Raw genomic sequence first — 16,839 nt, forward strand, 5'->3', positions numbered from 1 at the left:
TGATGTTTTGGGGATATGTGAGCTACAAAGGCACAGAAAACTTGAAGAAATTGAAGGAAATATGAATGCTGTATGTTATCAGCAAATACTGGAGACAAATATGCACTCATCAGCCCGGAAGCTGCGCATGGGACGTAGTTGGACGTTCCAACATGACAAAACACAAGGCCAAGTCGACCTGTCTTTGGCTACAGAAGAACAAAGTGAAGGTTCTGGAGTGGCCATCTCAGTCTCCATATCATTGAGCCACTCTGGGGAGATCTCAAGCGCGCAGTTCATGCTAGACAGCCCAGGAATTTACAGGAACTGGAGGCTTTTTGCCAAGAAGAATGGGCAGCTTTACCATCTGAGAAAATAAAGAACCTCATCCACAACTACCACAAAAGACTTCAAGCTGTCATTGATGTTAGAGGGGCAATACACGATATTAAGGACTGGGGTATGGGAACTTTTGATCAGGGTCATTTGGATGTTTTTGGTTGTCATTAAGATTTAAAAAGAAAAAACACAGTAGTTTGACAATAAATGGCTTCACCCAACCAATAACCATGAGTGGAGAAAAAGTTTTTTTGTTCTCATTCATATTCTCTGAAACAAGGCCAAGAAAGGAAAAATTCTGCCGGGGTATGTAAACTTTTGAGCACAACTGTATGAAGAACGGGATTATGGTTAGGGCATAGGATAATGTGTTAAGATAAAAGGTTAAGCTTAGGTGTTAGAGTATAAGGTAATGGGTAAGAGTTAGAGTTAGGAACAAGGGCTGATGTATAGGATTCATGGCTTAGGATAATGTATAGGATTAGAGGTTGTTGTACAGGATGAGGGGTTAGGGATTGGGTATAGTGTTATGTTTAGGGTATAAGATTAAGGCTTAGAGTAGAGGGTTATGGTTATTGGGTTACTGTAGTGGACCATTATGCTTATAAACACGGTGCAGATTACGAACGTCATTATTCCATTTTGGTGCTTTTTTCACACTTAATGGGAAGAATCGCGCCAACACTTTAAAAAAAAATGGTCCTGGTTGCGATGTCTTTGGAGAAAACAGCTGTTGTGTAATACGACTCCCCAGAGACTTCCTAATGGTTGCATAACCATGAGCGCTGGCTTCCTGGAGGAACGCTGAGAATCCTCAGCTCTCACATTCTTCAGCTCTTCTCTGAACAATCCCAATTACATTAAGGAAAGATGGCCGCCAGGCGCTCGAAATCTGCTGCCCAAATGCTGGCGTCAGACTAATAGCGCAAGGTTAAGGATGCTATAGTGACATACTGATGATAATTAAAGGGTCACGAACATCTTGACCATGAAGAGAACTGCAAACTAAAACATTTATGCACTAAAGTAATACTTCTGTTTCATCATTATTTCAATGACAGCAATCAGAGATCTTGAAAATGTTAATGATTTAAAACACACTCGTATATTGGAGACTTGAACTTTTTTTTTATCATTTGATTCTTTTTTTTTTTTTAACTATCCCTTTAAGAACCAGATCGTGATTGTCATGAAAATACGCCTCAAAAGGGCTGAAGCTTCTAGAAATATTAAAGTGTATGGTCAAGGGCTTGTGTAGTATAGAAGTTACACAAGTGGCTTCTATGAGGACATGTCCTGGTCGCTCTTTTGCCCATCATCATTTTTTCTATACATTGAATGAGCAATCAAACGATCACAGGACTAAGTCTCCCATGAAAAAAAAAATAAAGTAAAAAAAGAAAGTTTTAAAAAATGTTTAAAAAACAAAAATCCAATCTGTGAAAATGTAAAATTATTTAATTGTACGGAAATTCTGTAAAGCACAAGAAACCAATACACCTGAATTGCAGTTTTCCGGTCACCGTACCACCCCTAAAAATGCAATGAATAGTAATTTTTAACTGTACACCAAAATGGTGTCGATAAAGACTACTGCTTGGTATGAAAAAACAAGTAAGCCCTCACACAAAAGGAAAAAAGTTACGAGTTTCGGAAAATGGCGACACAAACTAAATTTCTATTCTTTTTACCACTTAAATAGAAAACTTAATACACAAGTTTGGTATCGCCATAATCGTACCGACCTGCAGAATCATATTGTCTTACTGCACAATGAACGCTAGAAAAGTAAAACAAAACAATATTTGAATGTTTTTTTCTTACAATTTCACCTGATTTTGATTTTTTTTTTTGCGGTTTTCCAGTAGATTATACGGTAAAATGAATGGTGTCTTTCAAAACTGCAATTTGTCCCGCAAAAAACAAGCCCTCATACGGCTTTGGGGATGGAAAAATAAGAAAGTTATGGCTGTTGGAAGAAGAACAGGAAAAAAAGGAAAGTGCAAGAATGAATATTGGCCACAATGGGAAGTCTGAATGTGGCAGCGCCGTGTAGCCAGATGAGCCCAATGTACACTGCTGCAAGGGGATAAATGGGCCCAAAGAAAGTGCAATCCCTAATTCTAGAGCACATACATGGATATGGCGTATGTAGCAGCATCCTTATGTGCTGTGCGGTTATGCACTGTAAGGGTTAGTTGTAGATCACAGATTGTGTTGCAGATTATTACCAGCTGCTTTGGAGTGAACTGTACAGCGGCTTCGGGAGGAGAATATTCACACACAGACCCTGTGAGAAAATGCTAGAATGTAATGTCAGGGGACGCAGTGCATGTGAGCGCCATGAAGTCACTCCATATAGTAAAACATTGAGGTTATAATCAATTATCATTCATTAGGGGTTAAGGGGCAAGAAAATATGGCTGCCAATAATATGAGTTCCCGGGGTTCATATCCCACAAAGGAAAAATGTGCATGGAGTTTACATGTTCACCGGCTGTTGTCGGGCCTGTCCCCCAAAACATCAAACAGGGGCTATTATCCATGGCTGGGGCCACCTGTTGTTAATCAGCCATTTTAGGAATCTGATCTATAATTCTGCACTGCACATCATCAAACACTCGTGTCACACCGTGTGCCACCTATAGTGCCACCTATAGGAGGCATGTGGGGCTACTTCCTATAGTGCCACCTATAGGAAGTAGCAATCCTAAAAGTCAATATCGACTCTCTAACGAGCCTTGTCACATGACTTAGGATAAAAGCCAGAACCAGAATCTCAGTTTGCAGACAATGTTTTGGGGTACTGCCAAGTGTGAGATCTGGCCACAAGGAGAAACGTTACCCCTTGGATCCCGGTCAGACGCCTCTCACCCAGCCAAACCAGATCTCACACTTTTGCATCTCACACATAATTATATATGTAAAGCTTGTATAACCTAGGCATCTCCTGTATATAATTATGTATGTACAGCTGATATAACCTGGTGTTGTGCGGCGGTGTTCACACTGTGCGGTAATGAGGCAGTGACCCAGTAAAGTTCAACTTAAATGTCTTTATTTTTCCAAAAACACACAAAGTAAAGGTAACGGTATCCTCCAGATAGCAGCCGGGTCATAACACAGTCCGTCTCCAAACCTGTTACTGTGGACGACTGCACCGCCGTGTTGCGCTGAGGCGCGCAAGGAGTTTTGCTTTCCTTGGCTCTGTGTTCACTTCACACAGGCCTCTATAGCACGGAGCCACCTGCTCTGCAACTTGCAGACAAAACACTGGCCCACCCAAACCTTTGCTGTAGGTTTTTAAATGGAATCTGTGGCGATGATCCACTTGTAAGTCCCGGCTAGAGGGAGTGACCCGCCCCATTGCCACCTGTAGATCACTCCCAAAATAAAAGCCCATGCCGGGTTTTCTTAATTCCAATTCAGCCAAAAAGCTTGACCAAGTTCAAACTTTATTTTTATTCTGCACTGCAACCACAGCTGTGTCTGTGATTGTAATGCACTCCAGTGGGTTCAATATGCCTCTATGCACATCCTAGGAGACCCATATCGCCCCTCGCATATGATCCCTCTCACTGCCTCACACTGTGCATATCCTGTATATGTGTCACGATGATGTTGGGACTATGGGCACTAACGAGGTCCCTAGAACGAGGGGCGTCTTAGTCTATCCTTGTGCTTGGATTACTTCTGAGGGTGGAGACACTGGGTTCTCTAGCCTGGTAATACTCCTATATGAACCCTTATATGTCCCCTGAAGATGAAGTGTATAGGAACACAGTAACCAGACAAACAAGGGAAGACGGACAGGGATAAATAAAAATACCAACACCAAACAACAAAGTGGGACACAGGGGAGTACAAGGAAGGAGAAACAAAATAAGAGAGGATGAGGATGTGCACACAAACAAAACTCCAAGCAACAATCTCCTGAACAATCTCCAAATGCCAACTCCAACTACAAACTACACCTCCAACTCCAGAACTAGGCAGTAAGAACTAACACTGACAATTCCTAAGTGCCAGAGGCAAGCATATATAGCCGAAGGGAGTGGCCAACACTGAACAGCTGAGACAATGCAGGTAGGAAAGCTCCAGGAGCTTCAACAAAACAGAATTACCCTTGCACTGCTAGCAAGAAAAAAACCTGCACTGATGGTGAAATACTTCTAAACAGTGCAAGAGTTTGAGAAACCAGACACAGCGGTCTTCTGACCCCTCCCTGTTGTCGTATCCCTGTGACAATATGGTTATATATATATATATACAGCCGGTATAACCTGGGCATCTCCTGTATATACATGTAGTGATGGTATAATATACATACTGCCGCTGTTGTCCTGATGGACAGTTTAACAAGGGGTTATCCACGACAGCTTAGGCACATTACATTCTATATATAGGATTAGCTCTGTCTGCATGACAATTCTTAGAATAAATCTAACCTTAGTCCCAACTTTCTAAAAATAACACAGCGCTGACTTGCATGCAGTGAAAGACGTCTTAGTGTTGTGTTAGGATATTATGATTCCATCTGATACAATATTTATGTAACAAGATGTGGCTCTATATTTATACAGAAAATACGCTTTAAAGAAGACTGGTCACCAGGTCAAAAATGGGCAGTTTTTGCTTTTATTTTATTCCCCTGCTCTCCCAAGAATTACATTTATTTTTTTAAGATTTTTTTTAAAATCCGCCATATGGTTCCAGAGATATAAGCCTTTTTATTTTGTGCTGATTATTATGGTTTTTACCAAGGGGTTGTTGCTCTCGGGGTAATAATGCAAAGCACCCTAAATACATGCCCTCAGGGAATCCTGTGAGCCACACCCCCTTGATAAAGCCCATAAGAATCAGCATTAAAAAAGGTCCATATCTGAGGAATTATATAGCGCAGATCTGGGCAAAGTACGGCCCGCGGGCTACATCTGACCCGCCGGTTACATCTGACCCACTTGCTGTTCCAGTCCGGCCCGCGACAGCCAAAAGGCTGAAAATACTGGCCAACCAGCAGCACCATGAGGAGTTACTGTGTACATATGACGCGCCCCTGGGCCTGTGTCGCGCTGCGCTGCGCACGCGGGAGCCTACCCGGAGCCGGATCAGTGGAGGGTTGTAGTCTCGTGGCGGTGACCCGGTCCGTGCCCAGGGAGTCAAACTAGACGGCAGTCTATTAGTAGTAAATAGTTGATGACTACGCCACCCGTTGAGAGCAGCCAGGGAGCTGCTGCTGCAGGGCAGACCGCTGAGGCCAGTGGTAGGATTGTGCAGCGTGATAGTATAACCCCCAACGGGAGGGGTATGGCCTCAGGGCAGCCGACGTGGATGATGGGGGTAGCAGGAACCACTCAGAGACGGTACGGTGTAGTTCAGGGTCTTTACTGGTAACAACGACAGACCCTCCCGGAGTACTTGCTAGCAAACGGGGCCTGGTCAGTCTTTGAGCAGATGGGATCTCCCCTGGCCAGGCGTAGTTGTAGGCCTCCCAAACTGACTGTACTCTTCTGGCTACCTTGCTAGAAGCTGATGTAAGTAGCCCACGTCCCTGAGTGTACCGTGTGGTGCTCACCCGTATGGCCGGTGACTCGGGGCCTTCTAATGGCTTCCGCTCCACGATGGCGGTGCTGGTCCCACGCGTGTGACCGTGCCTTCGGGCTTCTGGGCCAGGGGACCTGAAATCCCCTGCCTGACGGATTCTGCTGCTGGGTAGGAGTTAGTCCCCACAGCCTCGGACTCCGGGTCCGGTAAAGAATCTTCTTAGTCAGGGCAAGCTCTGCAGCTGCCAGCCCCTGACTCCTTGTAAGCCTGCAGTTTCCTATGCTGCTTCTTGTCTGTCTCTCCCTGCCTCAGCCCCGGGTTTATACAGGGGAAGTTCTTCCCCTCCCCAGACTGGGCAGGAGGTGTGGCATGCACAGGATCCCTGACCAAAGGACCTCCCACCTGCTCTCAGACATAACATTACATTACTGTGGAAAACCAGACCCCTGGGGTGCCACATTCCCCCCTAGTGAAATTTAGTACTCCGGGACTAAACACATTTAGAAAAACATAACAAAGTATAACAATAACAACACAATAAGAAAAACACATAAGATGGTTACGGCGTGTCCGCAACCGGGTGCAGTCTTTGAAGAAAAGCAAAGGTGTCCATTTCACCAACACAGGGAGACGTAACCAGGTAGGGGTCTGTCCTACCCCGAGTCCTTAACAGTCTCTAGTCCATCCTGGGTTACGCTCCAACTATATACAAGGATTCCCGGTAAATCCACCAAGGTTTCCTAAAAATAACTAGAAACACAAAATTATACACAAGCAACAAGACACAGAAAAACATAAATAAAACAATTTATACACTTTAAATTCTCCAGCGTGCGGGTAACTGGCCTCTAGTGGCCCTAGTGGACCTACGGAGCTGACTGTCTGGCCCTGAACTACAGGGTGTAGGAGCTGTCAAGGGTAAACTGGGCAGCTGTCTACCGGCTCTTTGTCTCACTAGGGGTACGGCAGGCTCACTATAAGCAGAGGGTTGATTCTCCTGTTCTACTCGTGTGGAGTCTTCTGCCTCCTGGACCGGCTGTTCTTCCAGCTCTACCCGTTGCTCCGTAGGTTCTTGGGATGATGGTTGGAGGAAGGTGAGTACGGGTACCACAACTGCACCATTGACTTGAGTCCAAGACCGAGGGAAGTCCCCGAGCACGGTACTAACCATATCTTCCCTTTCTCCCACGGGTCGATGGTCTTCTTGTTCCTCTTCAGGGTTCCTCAGTTGTTCGGGACACTTCTTCAGGTGGTCCCGGGATACAATGGCTGTGGTTTCCCCTCCGTCTTTACTGATGGTACAGACCTTCGGGTTCTCGTGGCTTGAGGGCAGTACGGTGTACGGGTCCTCCTCCCACTGGTCATCCAACTTGTGGAGCCGTCTTTTCCTCTTCAAGACCTGCTCTCCGGGTACCAGGGGAACAGCGGGAGCATACTGGTTGTAAGTCTTCTCTTGTCTTTCCCTAGCCTGACAGAGACTTCGCTCCACGCTCTCTTGTACTCTCCGGTACTGCTGCTGCCTCTCTGTGTCCCAGTCTGTTTCTGGTGAAGTGTCCTCAGGTGTCAGGACTCCCATTTCCAGGTCAACAGGTAACTTACCAGGTCTCGCCCTCATTAGGTAAGCCGGGGTACAGTTGGTGGAACCTACCGGGATGTGGTTGTATAGGTCCACCAGATCGGGCAACTTCTCAGGCCACAGACTGCGTTCTTCCAGGGGCAATGTTTTTAGAAGATCCATTACCACCTGGTTCATTTTTTCACAAAGTCCATTAGTTTGCGGATGGAAGGGTGTCGTCCTTATCTTCCGGCAGCCATACAGATTGCAGAATTCCTGGAAGACCTCCGCTTCAAAGGCAGGTCCCTGGTCCGTCAGCACTTGGTCCGGGTACCCGTGTGGACGGCAGAAGTGCTGCTGGAAGGCTCTAGCTGCTGTTTGAGCCGTTAAGTCCTTGACGGGAACGACAACCAAGAACCGGGAGTAATGATCCACGATGGTTAACGCGTAGACGTAGCCACTTCTGCTTGGGGTCAGTTTTACATGATCCAAGGCTACCAGTTCCAACGGTTGCCGGGTGACGATGGACTGCAGGGGAGTCTTCTGGCTGGCCCGGTCCTTCCTTCTCAGATTGCACGGGCCACAGTCTCTGCACCACTTCTCGATGGTTCCCCTCATGCCTACCCAGTGGAACCGCTCGCGCAGCAGGAACTCCAGCTTTTTCCACCCGAAGTGTCCAGCTCCGTCGTGGTATGCCTCCATCACCATGGCTGCGTCTCTTCGTGGCACCACTACTTGCCAGAGTAGTTCATGCGTCCGGGAGTTGACCATTCTGCGGCACAACTTCCCCTTGTAAAGGAATAGTCGACTCTTCTCCGCCCATAGTTGTTTGGCTTCCTCCGGAGCGTCTGGTTCAAGTCGAGCCTCCGGCCGAGTCAGCATCTCCTTCACCAGTCGGACGGCAGGGTCGCTGTCTTGCGTTTCCGCCCAGTTGTAGTGGGGTAAGGGGTTCAACGTAGCAGCCTGTTTACCCCTTACCCGGTGGGAATACTGGATAGTCCCATGACGGTGGAACGCAGGGAGTTCAACTTCTTCCAGTCCCTCCGGATCTTCTCCTTCGTCCGGCAGGTTGGGCATCCTGGACAGGGCATCCGCGTTAGTATTGGAGCGTCCTGCCCGGTATTTGATTGTGAACTCGTAGTTGGACAGACGGGCCATCCACCTCTGCTCCAGGGCACCGAGTCTTGCCGTGTCCAGGTGTATCAACGGGTTGTTATCCGTGTATACGGTGAACCGGGAAGAAGCGAGGTAATGCCTAAAGCGCTCGGTGACTGCCCATACCACGGCCAGGAACTCTAGCTTAAATGAGCTGTAATTCTCGGGGTTCCTTTCGGTGGGTCGCAGTTTTCGGCTGGCATAGGAGATCACTCGTTCTCTCCCCTGCTGAATCTGGGATAGTACGGCTCCCAGCCCGATGTTACTGGCGTCGGTGTAGAGGATGAAGGGCTGGCTATAGTCTGGGTACGCCAAGATTTCATCCCCCGTGAGGGCCATCTTCAGCTGGCGGAAGGACTCTTCTTCTAGCTCTTCCCATTTGAAGGGCGGCTTCTGGTTCTTGGCCTTCCGGGACTGGCCTATCAGGAGGTCCTGCATCGGCGCTGCCTTTTTGGTGAAACCGGGAATAAACCTTCGGTAGTAGCCTACCAACCCTAGGAACTGCCGCACTTCTTTTACGCTGGAGGGGCTTGGCCATCCCTTAATTGCGGTGATCTTATCGGGGTCGGGAGCCACTCCGTCAGCGCTCACCACGTGTCCCAGGTATTGCACCTTTGGTTTCAGGAGGTGACACTTGGAGGGTTTCACCTTTAGGCCGTAACTCGCCAGAGCTTCGAACACCTCCGCCAGGTGTTTCAGGTGGTCCTCATAAGTTTTGGAGTATACGATGACATCGTCCAGGTACAACAGGACCGTCTCGAAGTTTCTGTGGCCCAGACAGCACTCCATTAATCGTTGGAAGGTTCCTGGGGCGTTGCAGAGTCCGAACGGCATGCAGGTGAACTCGCTAAGTCCCATCGGGGTGGTGAATGCGGTCTTCTCCCGGTCCGCCTCTGCTACAGGAACCTGCCAGTACCCGCTAGTGAGATCCAAGGTAGAGAAGAAGTTAGCAGATCTTAAAGCAGCCAATGACTCCTCTATCCTTGGTAAGGGGTACGCATCCTTGTGTGTGATACGGTTGATTTTCCGGTAATCTACACACATCCTCATGGTGTTGTCTTTCTTTTTGACTAAAACTAGTGGGGCTGCCCAGGGGCTACAGCTATCCCGGATTACCCCAGCCTCCTTCATGTCTCTAAGCATCCCCTTGGCGTGTTGGTAATGTGCAGGGGGTACGGGTCGATACCTCTCTTTTATGGGAGGATGATCTCCCGTGGGGATGCGGTGTTCTACCCCCTTGACTCGCCCGAAGTCTAACGGGTGTTTACTAAACACTCTCTCATACTCTTGAACCACCCGATAGACTCCTTGTTTCTGATGTGAGGGAGTGGAATCAGTACCCAAATGTAGTTGCTGACACCAGTCCTCCATGTCTTTCTTAGAGCCGTTACCTTCCTCCGGGTGAGATGGAGGCAAGGGTTCCATAGATTGTATAGAATTTTGATTAGTGGTATATAATTTGGCTAGCGTGGCATACCGGGGCAGGTACACTTCCCTCTCCCCGATATTTATTATGCGAATGGGCACCCTCCCATGGCGTACATTGACCACCCCCCGTGCTGTCAAAATGGTGGGCCTACTGTCTGAGTAAACTGGTTCTACCATTGCCTGGTAATCTCTTCCTCTCAGACCAATAGCTGCCCGGCACCAAATCATCATTTCACTTTTTGGGGGCATGGCAATAGGAAAAGGGTCACACATTCTTACGCTACCAATCTCACCGCCGGAGAGTTCCACTTGTTGCCGTTGCATCAGTGCCCGGATCTCTTTCTGGAGCACCCGCTGCTCGCCGGAGCTGGCGTTCTTGGCAACCTGCTGTAAAAGGAAAATCACCTCTGCAAGACAATTTTCAATTACGTTAGTTCCTAGAGTTATTTTTGGGTGACTCTCATGTTTATCAATATCTACAATGATCAGTCCCTGTGCGGCCAGTTCGACTCTACCGATTTTGAGGGCCACCTCTTTAAATCCGATCTGTGGCACGGGCTGGCCATTGCTGGCGATGATACTCAAGTCGTCGTCAGGGTAGTGGGTAATATCCGAGTCATTCCAGTACTGCTTGAAGAGCACGTACGGGATGGTGGTGACCTGTGACCCGGTATCCAGTAGGGCACTCATGGGAATGCCATACAGTACCACAGGCAAGACTGGACGTCCTCCCACATATCTGTCGCGCCAGTTCGATGGGCCTGGTGATCTTTTTCCTGGGGGTTGGCCCTCTACCCCAGGTTGTGCCCGTTTAAAGAACAGTACCTTTCCATATGTCCGGGTTGATTGCAGCGGCGGCAGATGGGTCGTCCGTCCTCGCTGTATCGGTCACTGGGTCTTCCTCTGGCCGGTGGGGTCCTCCTTGGTCGACGCCACGGGATGTCCTCCGGTCCGGATGCCAGCTGGATCTTCCCTGGGGTGGAAACCTGTAAAGACTGCACAGTTCGGGTTAGCGCAGCAACGCTCTTAGCTAGCTCTTGGACCTGATGGTGTAGGTCTGGAGCCGGGTCATTGTCCAAAGCCTGCGCATCAGCTCCCACAGGCCCTGCTGACAAGGGCGCCGCCTCCTGGTAGTAAGTGGTAGTGGGGCGTCTGTGGGTCACAACGCCACCTGGTGCCGGTTCTCGGAGCACCCGGATGGCTCTGTCCTTGAACTGTGCAAAGTCCAGATGGGGATCCTGTAAGGCCATTGCCCGCAACTGGGTTCGGTGGGCAATGCAATATAAACCCTCTATAAATTGTTCAGTCAACAGCCTGTCCTCGTTTCCCACCCCATCAGGGTCGGTCTGCTTTATGGCCCTCAGGGCCTCTTGTAGGTTTAGTGCATAGTCCCTTATACTCTCATGCGCTCGCTGCTTGCACCCGTAGAATCTAAGCTTAATCTCGGCTGAGGTGCGGGTATCAAAGGTGTCCTTCAGCCGGGTTAGTATCCCTGCGACAGTCTTCCTCCCAGGTGGCCAGGATTTTACTTCCCTTTTGGCTGCCCCGGTTAGTTGGGCCACCAGGATGCTCACTTTTTGCTCTTCTGTGAGGGGGTACACCTGGAAGAGGCCATCCAGCTTTTCTCTAAAGTCATGCAGGGTATGTGACTCCCCTGAGTACTGGGGTAGCCAAGCTGCTCCCGGGATATAGGGCATGGTGAAGGGCATAACTGCAGCAGCGGTAGCGCTGGCGGGGGTTGGGGCAGTGAAGCTCTCCTCCGTATCCGACATCTTCCTCCCCCCTAGTGGACCGTGGCCTACCTTGCGATGATCCTCTTCCGTAGGCCGCGGCTCCGCAGTGGATCGTCAGGGTTGAGGACCTTCCGTCGCGCTCCTGTGACGTCGGCGTCTGCTGGGATCCTTCCAGGACCTTACGCAACGTCCGGACGTGAGGCGGGGCTTCAGTTCTCGCGCACTTTCGGAGTCCACGCCCCTCTTCTTCCCGCGCGGCGTCCCCAAGATGGCGCCCAACGGCGGGAAAACTCCACGGATGGCGGGACGAAGGTAGAAGATGGCGCCGGATGGCGGGAAACCTCCACGGATAGCGGGAATCTTCACCACTGGTAAGTTTGAACAGTCTTTGCTTTTCAGGCACGCAGTACCCGGTGGTTGCGGGCACGAGATCCTGCCGACTACGCCAAAGTTGACGCGCCCCTGGGCCTGTGTCGCGCTGCGCTGCGCACGCGGGAGCCTACCCGGAGCCGGATCAGTGGAGGGTTGTAGTCTCGTGGCGGTGACCCGGTCCGTGCCCAGGGAGTCAAACTAGACGGCAGTCTATTAGTAGTAAATAGTTGATGACTACGCCACCCGTTGAGAGCAGCCAGGGAGCTGCTGCTGCAGGGCAGACCGCTGAGGCCGGTGGTAGGATTGTGCAGCGTGATAGTATAACCCCCAACGGGAGGGGTATGGCCTCAGGGCAGCCGACGTGGATGATGGGGGTAGCAGGAACCACTCAGAGACGGTACGGTGTAGTTCAGGGTCTTTACTGGTAACAACGACAGACCCTCCCGGAGTACTTGCTAGCAAACGGGGCCTGGTCAGTCTTTGAGCAGATGGGATCTCCCCTGGCCAGGCGTAGTTGTAGGCCTCCCAAACTGACTGTACTCTTCTGGCTACCTTGCTAGAAGCTGATGTAAGTAGCCCACGTCCCTGAGTGTACCGTGTGGTGCTCACCCGTATGGCCGGTGACTCGGGGCCTTCTAATGGCTTCCGCTCCACGATGGCGGTGCTGGTCCCACGCGTGTGACCGTGCCTTCGGGCTTCTGGGCCAGGGGACCTGAAATCCCCTGCCTGACGGATTCTGCTGCTGGGTAGGAGTTAGTCCCCACAGCCTCGGACTCCGGGTCCGGTAAAGAATCTTCTTAGTCAGGGCAAGCTCTGCAGCTGCCAGCCCCTGACTCCTTGTAAGCCTGCAGTTTCCTATGCTGCTTCTTGTCTGTCTCTCCCTGCCTCAGCCCCGGGTTTATACAGGGGAAGTTCTTCCCCTCCCCAGACTGGGCAGGAGGTGTGGCATGCACAGGATCCCTGACCAAAGGACCTCCCACCTGCTCTCAGACATAACATTACATTACTGTGGAAAACCAGACCCCTGGGGTGCCACACATACATTACATTACTGATCCTGTACTGCTCCTGAGTTACATCCTGTATTATACTCCAGAGCTGCACTCACTATTCTGCTGGTGCAGTCACTGTGTACATACATTACTGATCCTGTACTGATCCTGAGTTACATCCTGTATTATACTCCAGAGCTGCACTCACTATTCTGCTGGTGCAGTCACTGTGTACATACATTACATTACTTATCCTGTACTGCTCCTGAGTTACATCTGTATTATACTCCAGAGCTGCACTCACTATTCTGCTGGTGCAGTCACTGTGTACATACATTACTGATCCTGTACTGATCCTGAGTTACATCCTGTATTATACTCCAGAGCTGCACTCACTATTCTGCTGGTGCAGTCACTGTGTACATACATTACATTACTTATCCTGTACTTATCCTGAGTTACCTCCTGTATTATACTCCAGAGCTGCACTCACTATTCTGCTGGTGCAGTCACTGTGTACATACATTACATTACTGATCCTGTACTGCTCCTGAGTTACATCCTGTATTATACTCCAGAGCTGCACTCACTATTCTGCTGGTGCAGTCACTGTGTACATACATTACTGATCCTGTACTGATCCTGAGTTACATCCTGTATTATACTCCAGAGCTGCACTCACTATTCTGCTGGTGCAGTCACTGTGTACATACATTACATTACTTATCCTGTACTTATCCTGAGTTACCTCCTGTATTATACTCCAGAGCTGCACTCACTATTCTGCTGGTGCAGTCACTGTGTACATACATTACATTACTTATCCTGTACTGATCCTGAGTTACATCCGGTATTATACTCCAGAGCTGCACTCACTATTCTGCTGGTGCAGTGACTGTGTACATACATTACATTACTTATCCTGTACTGATCCTGAGTTACATCCGGTATTATACTCCAGAGCTGCACTCACTATTCTGCTGGTGCAGTCACTGTGTACATACATTACATTACTTATCCTGTACTGATCCTGAGTTACATCCGGTATTATACTCCAGAGCTGCACTCACTATTCTGCTGGTGCAGTGACTGTGTACATACATTACATTACTTATCCTGTACTCATCCTGAGTTACATCCGGTATTATACTCCAGAGCTGCACTCACTATTCTGCTGGTGCAGTGACTGTGTACATACATTACATTACTTATCCTGTACTGATCCTGAGTTACATCCGGTATTATACTCCAGAGCTGCACTCACTATTCTGCTGGTGCAGTCACTGTGTACATACATTACATTACTTATCCTGTACTGATCCTGAGTTACATCCTGTTTTATACTCCAGAGCTGCACTCACTATTCTGCTGGTGCAGTCACTGTGTACATACATTACATTACTGATTCTGTACTGCTCCTGAGTTACATCCTGTATTATACTCCAGAGCTGCACTCACTATTCTGCTGGTGCAGTCACTGTGTACATACATTACATTATTTATCCTGTATTGATCCTGAGTTACATCCTGTATTATACTCCGGAGCTGCACTCACTATTCTGCTGGTGCAGTCACTGTGTACATACATTACATTACTTATCCTGTACTGATCCTGAGTTACATCCTGTATTATACTCCAGAGCTGCACTCACTATTCTGTTCGTGCAGTCACTGTATACATACATTACATTACTTATCCTGTACTGATCCTGAGTTACATCCGGTATTATACTCCAGAGCTGCACTCACTATTCTGCTGGTACAGTCGCTGGGTACATACATTACCTTACTGATCCTGTACTGCTCCTGAGTTACATTCTGTATTATACTGCAGAGCTGCACTCACTATTCTGCTGGTGCAGTCACTGTGTACATACATTACTTATCCTGTACTGATCCTGAGTTACATCCTGTAGATCTTTTATTATAAAAATGAAAAACATAACAATAATAATAACAGAAACATAACAAAATTAATAACCAAAAAATAAACAATGTAATGAACTGGTCCAGCTACTCCCTCTCCCCTCACACACATATTATACATATATACACAATAATAACAACTTACACTATGACATCTGGTCCGGTTACCAAACAAATAATAACAATATAATAAACAATAACCGACAAATTATATACAAACTAATATCTACATTCTCTTTTTTTTTTTATTATAATAAATAAAATAAATACTAACTATACAAATATATACAAGACAAAACAAAACACCCCACACTCGAGCCCACCAGTCCCTCCCCGGCACTGACCTGAGAGCTGGTCCTGCGCCTCATGCCTCAGTCCATGTCCAATGTCCATAGGACAGATCAAGCAGTGCCAGTTTTTCACCCAAATAACCAGTGTCCCACAAGATGAACCCACCTCCCCCCTTTTCCCACCACCCAACCTAACACCTACACCCAAATCCATATATACAATATATACAGAAACAAACAATAGAATAAGACACAATACAATAACCTCAACTGTCAAAGCCCAAGTTCGGTGCCTGCAGCCCTACATCACTGTCTACTGATCTAAACAAAACAAAAATCTATGGTGTCAGCAGCAGCCCACCTCCAGGAGAGGAGATGACCAGACTAGGGCACACTAAAAGAAAAGCCCCTCCAGGTATCCAGTCTCTCATACTCCAGAGAACGCACCTTCACCAGGTCACCGAGTATGGTCCTAAACACATCGTCCACTGGGAGGATTTTCCGCTGCGTCGATACTAAGCACCGTGCGTTCCACGTGTGATACCTAACCACTGCGCTAACTAGAAATAAGGTGCAGTGGTCCCGACCACCCAGGTCCCCGAACGCTCCGTAGGCCCATTCCACATAAGAGAGACCGGCCAGCCGGGGCCAGCCAATGGAGGCGCCCACCCTGTTGTACACCTCTGTGTTAAAGGGACAACGAAGCAGGAAGTGGTCCATGGTTTCAAGCATGGTACCACAATGCTCCCGAGGACAGTTCCTGTCCTCAGAGCTCCTACACTTCAGATTGTCCCTCACACACAGTTTCCCATGGAAGCAGCGCCAAGCCAAGTCCCTAACCTTCGACGGGATCCTGAAAGAATTCAAAAGATGCAGACCCACCCCAAGATCCCGACTTGGGCAATCCCTGAGCGACAGAGGCCTCTGAAAATGGGTCAACAGAACCCTTTTGTCAAGGAGCTTTCTTGGCAGAGTCCTGACCTCCCACATTCCCAAACCCCACCGGCGAATTACCTTCAGAACCACGGTAGCATGAGCCAGGAGATGTCCATGCGGTGTGCGTAGATCCTTCACTTGCCCTCCTGTCTCCCATTCCTGGAAGAAAGGCTGAAACCATCTCTTACAGGAGAATACCCACGGAGGAGCCCTCTCTTTCCAGAGGTTTGCAATATTGATCTTAATGAAGGTATTCACAAGGAATACCACAGGGTTGACCATACCCAACCCTCCTAGTCTCCTCGTACGGTAAGTAACCTCCCTCTTGACCAAGTTCAGTCTATTCCCCCATAACAGTTGGAAGAACAAACTGTAGACCTGAGTCCAGAGAGGCTCTGGCAAGATGCACACACTGCCCAGATAGATCAGCAAAGGGAGCAGGTAAGTTTTGATCAGGTTTACCCTTTCCCTTAGGGTCAAAGACCAACCCTTCCATTGGTACACCTTCTGAGTGGCGATCTCTAGCCTGCTGTCCCAATTTTGTTTTGGGTAATCCCCCTGGCCAAATTCTATGCCAAGAACTTTTGCAG

General features: G+C 48.6%; 1 protein-coding gene across 6 annotated transcripts in view; it reads right to left on the bottom strand.

Moving 5' to 3' along the window:
- The window catches only part of LOC141154488 (discoidin domain-containing receptor 2-like), a 143,859-nt gene that overhangs the window by 52,878 nt on the left and 74,142 nt on the right, over positions 1-16,839 (bottom strand). The window lies entirely within an intron of this gene.

Source organism: Phyllobates terribilis, unplaced genomic scaffold (assembly GCF_046119375.1).
Source record: "Phyllobates terribilis strain yellow unplaced genomic scaffold, ASM4611937v1 Scaffold_7__3_contigs__length_470593459, whole genome shotgun sequence".
NCBI lineage: Eukaryota > Metazoa > Chordata > Amphibia > Anura > Dendrobatidae > Phyllobates > Phyllobates terribilis.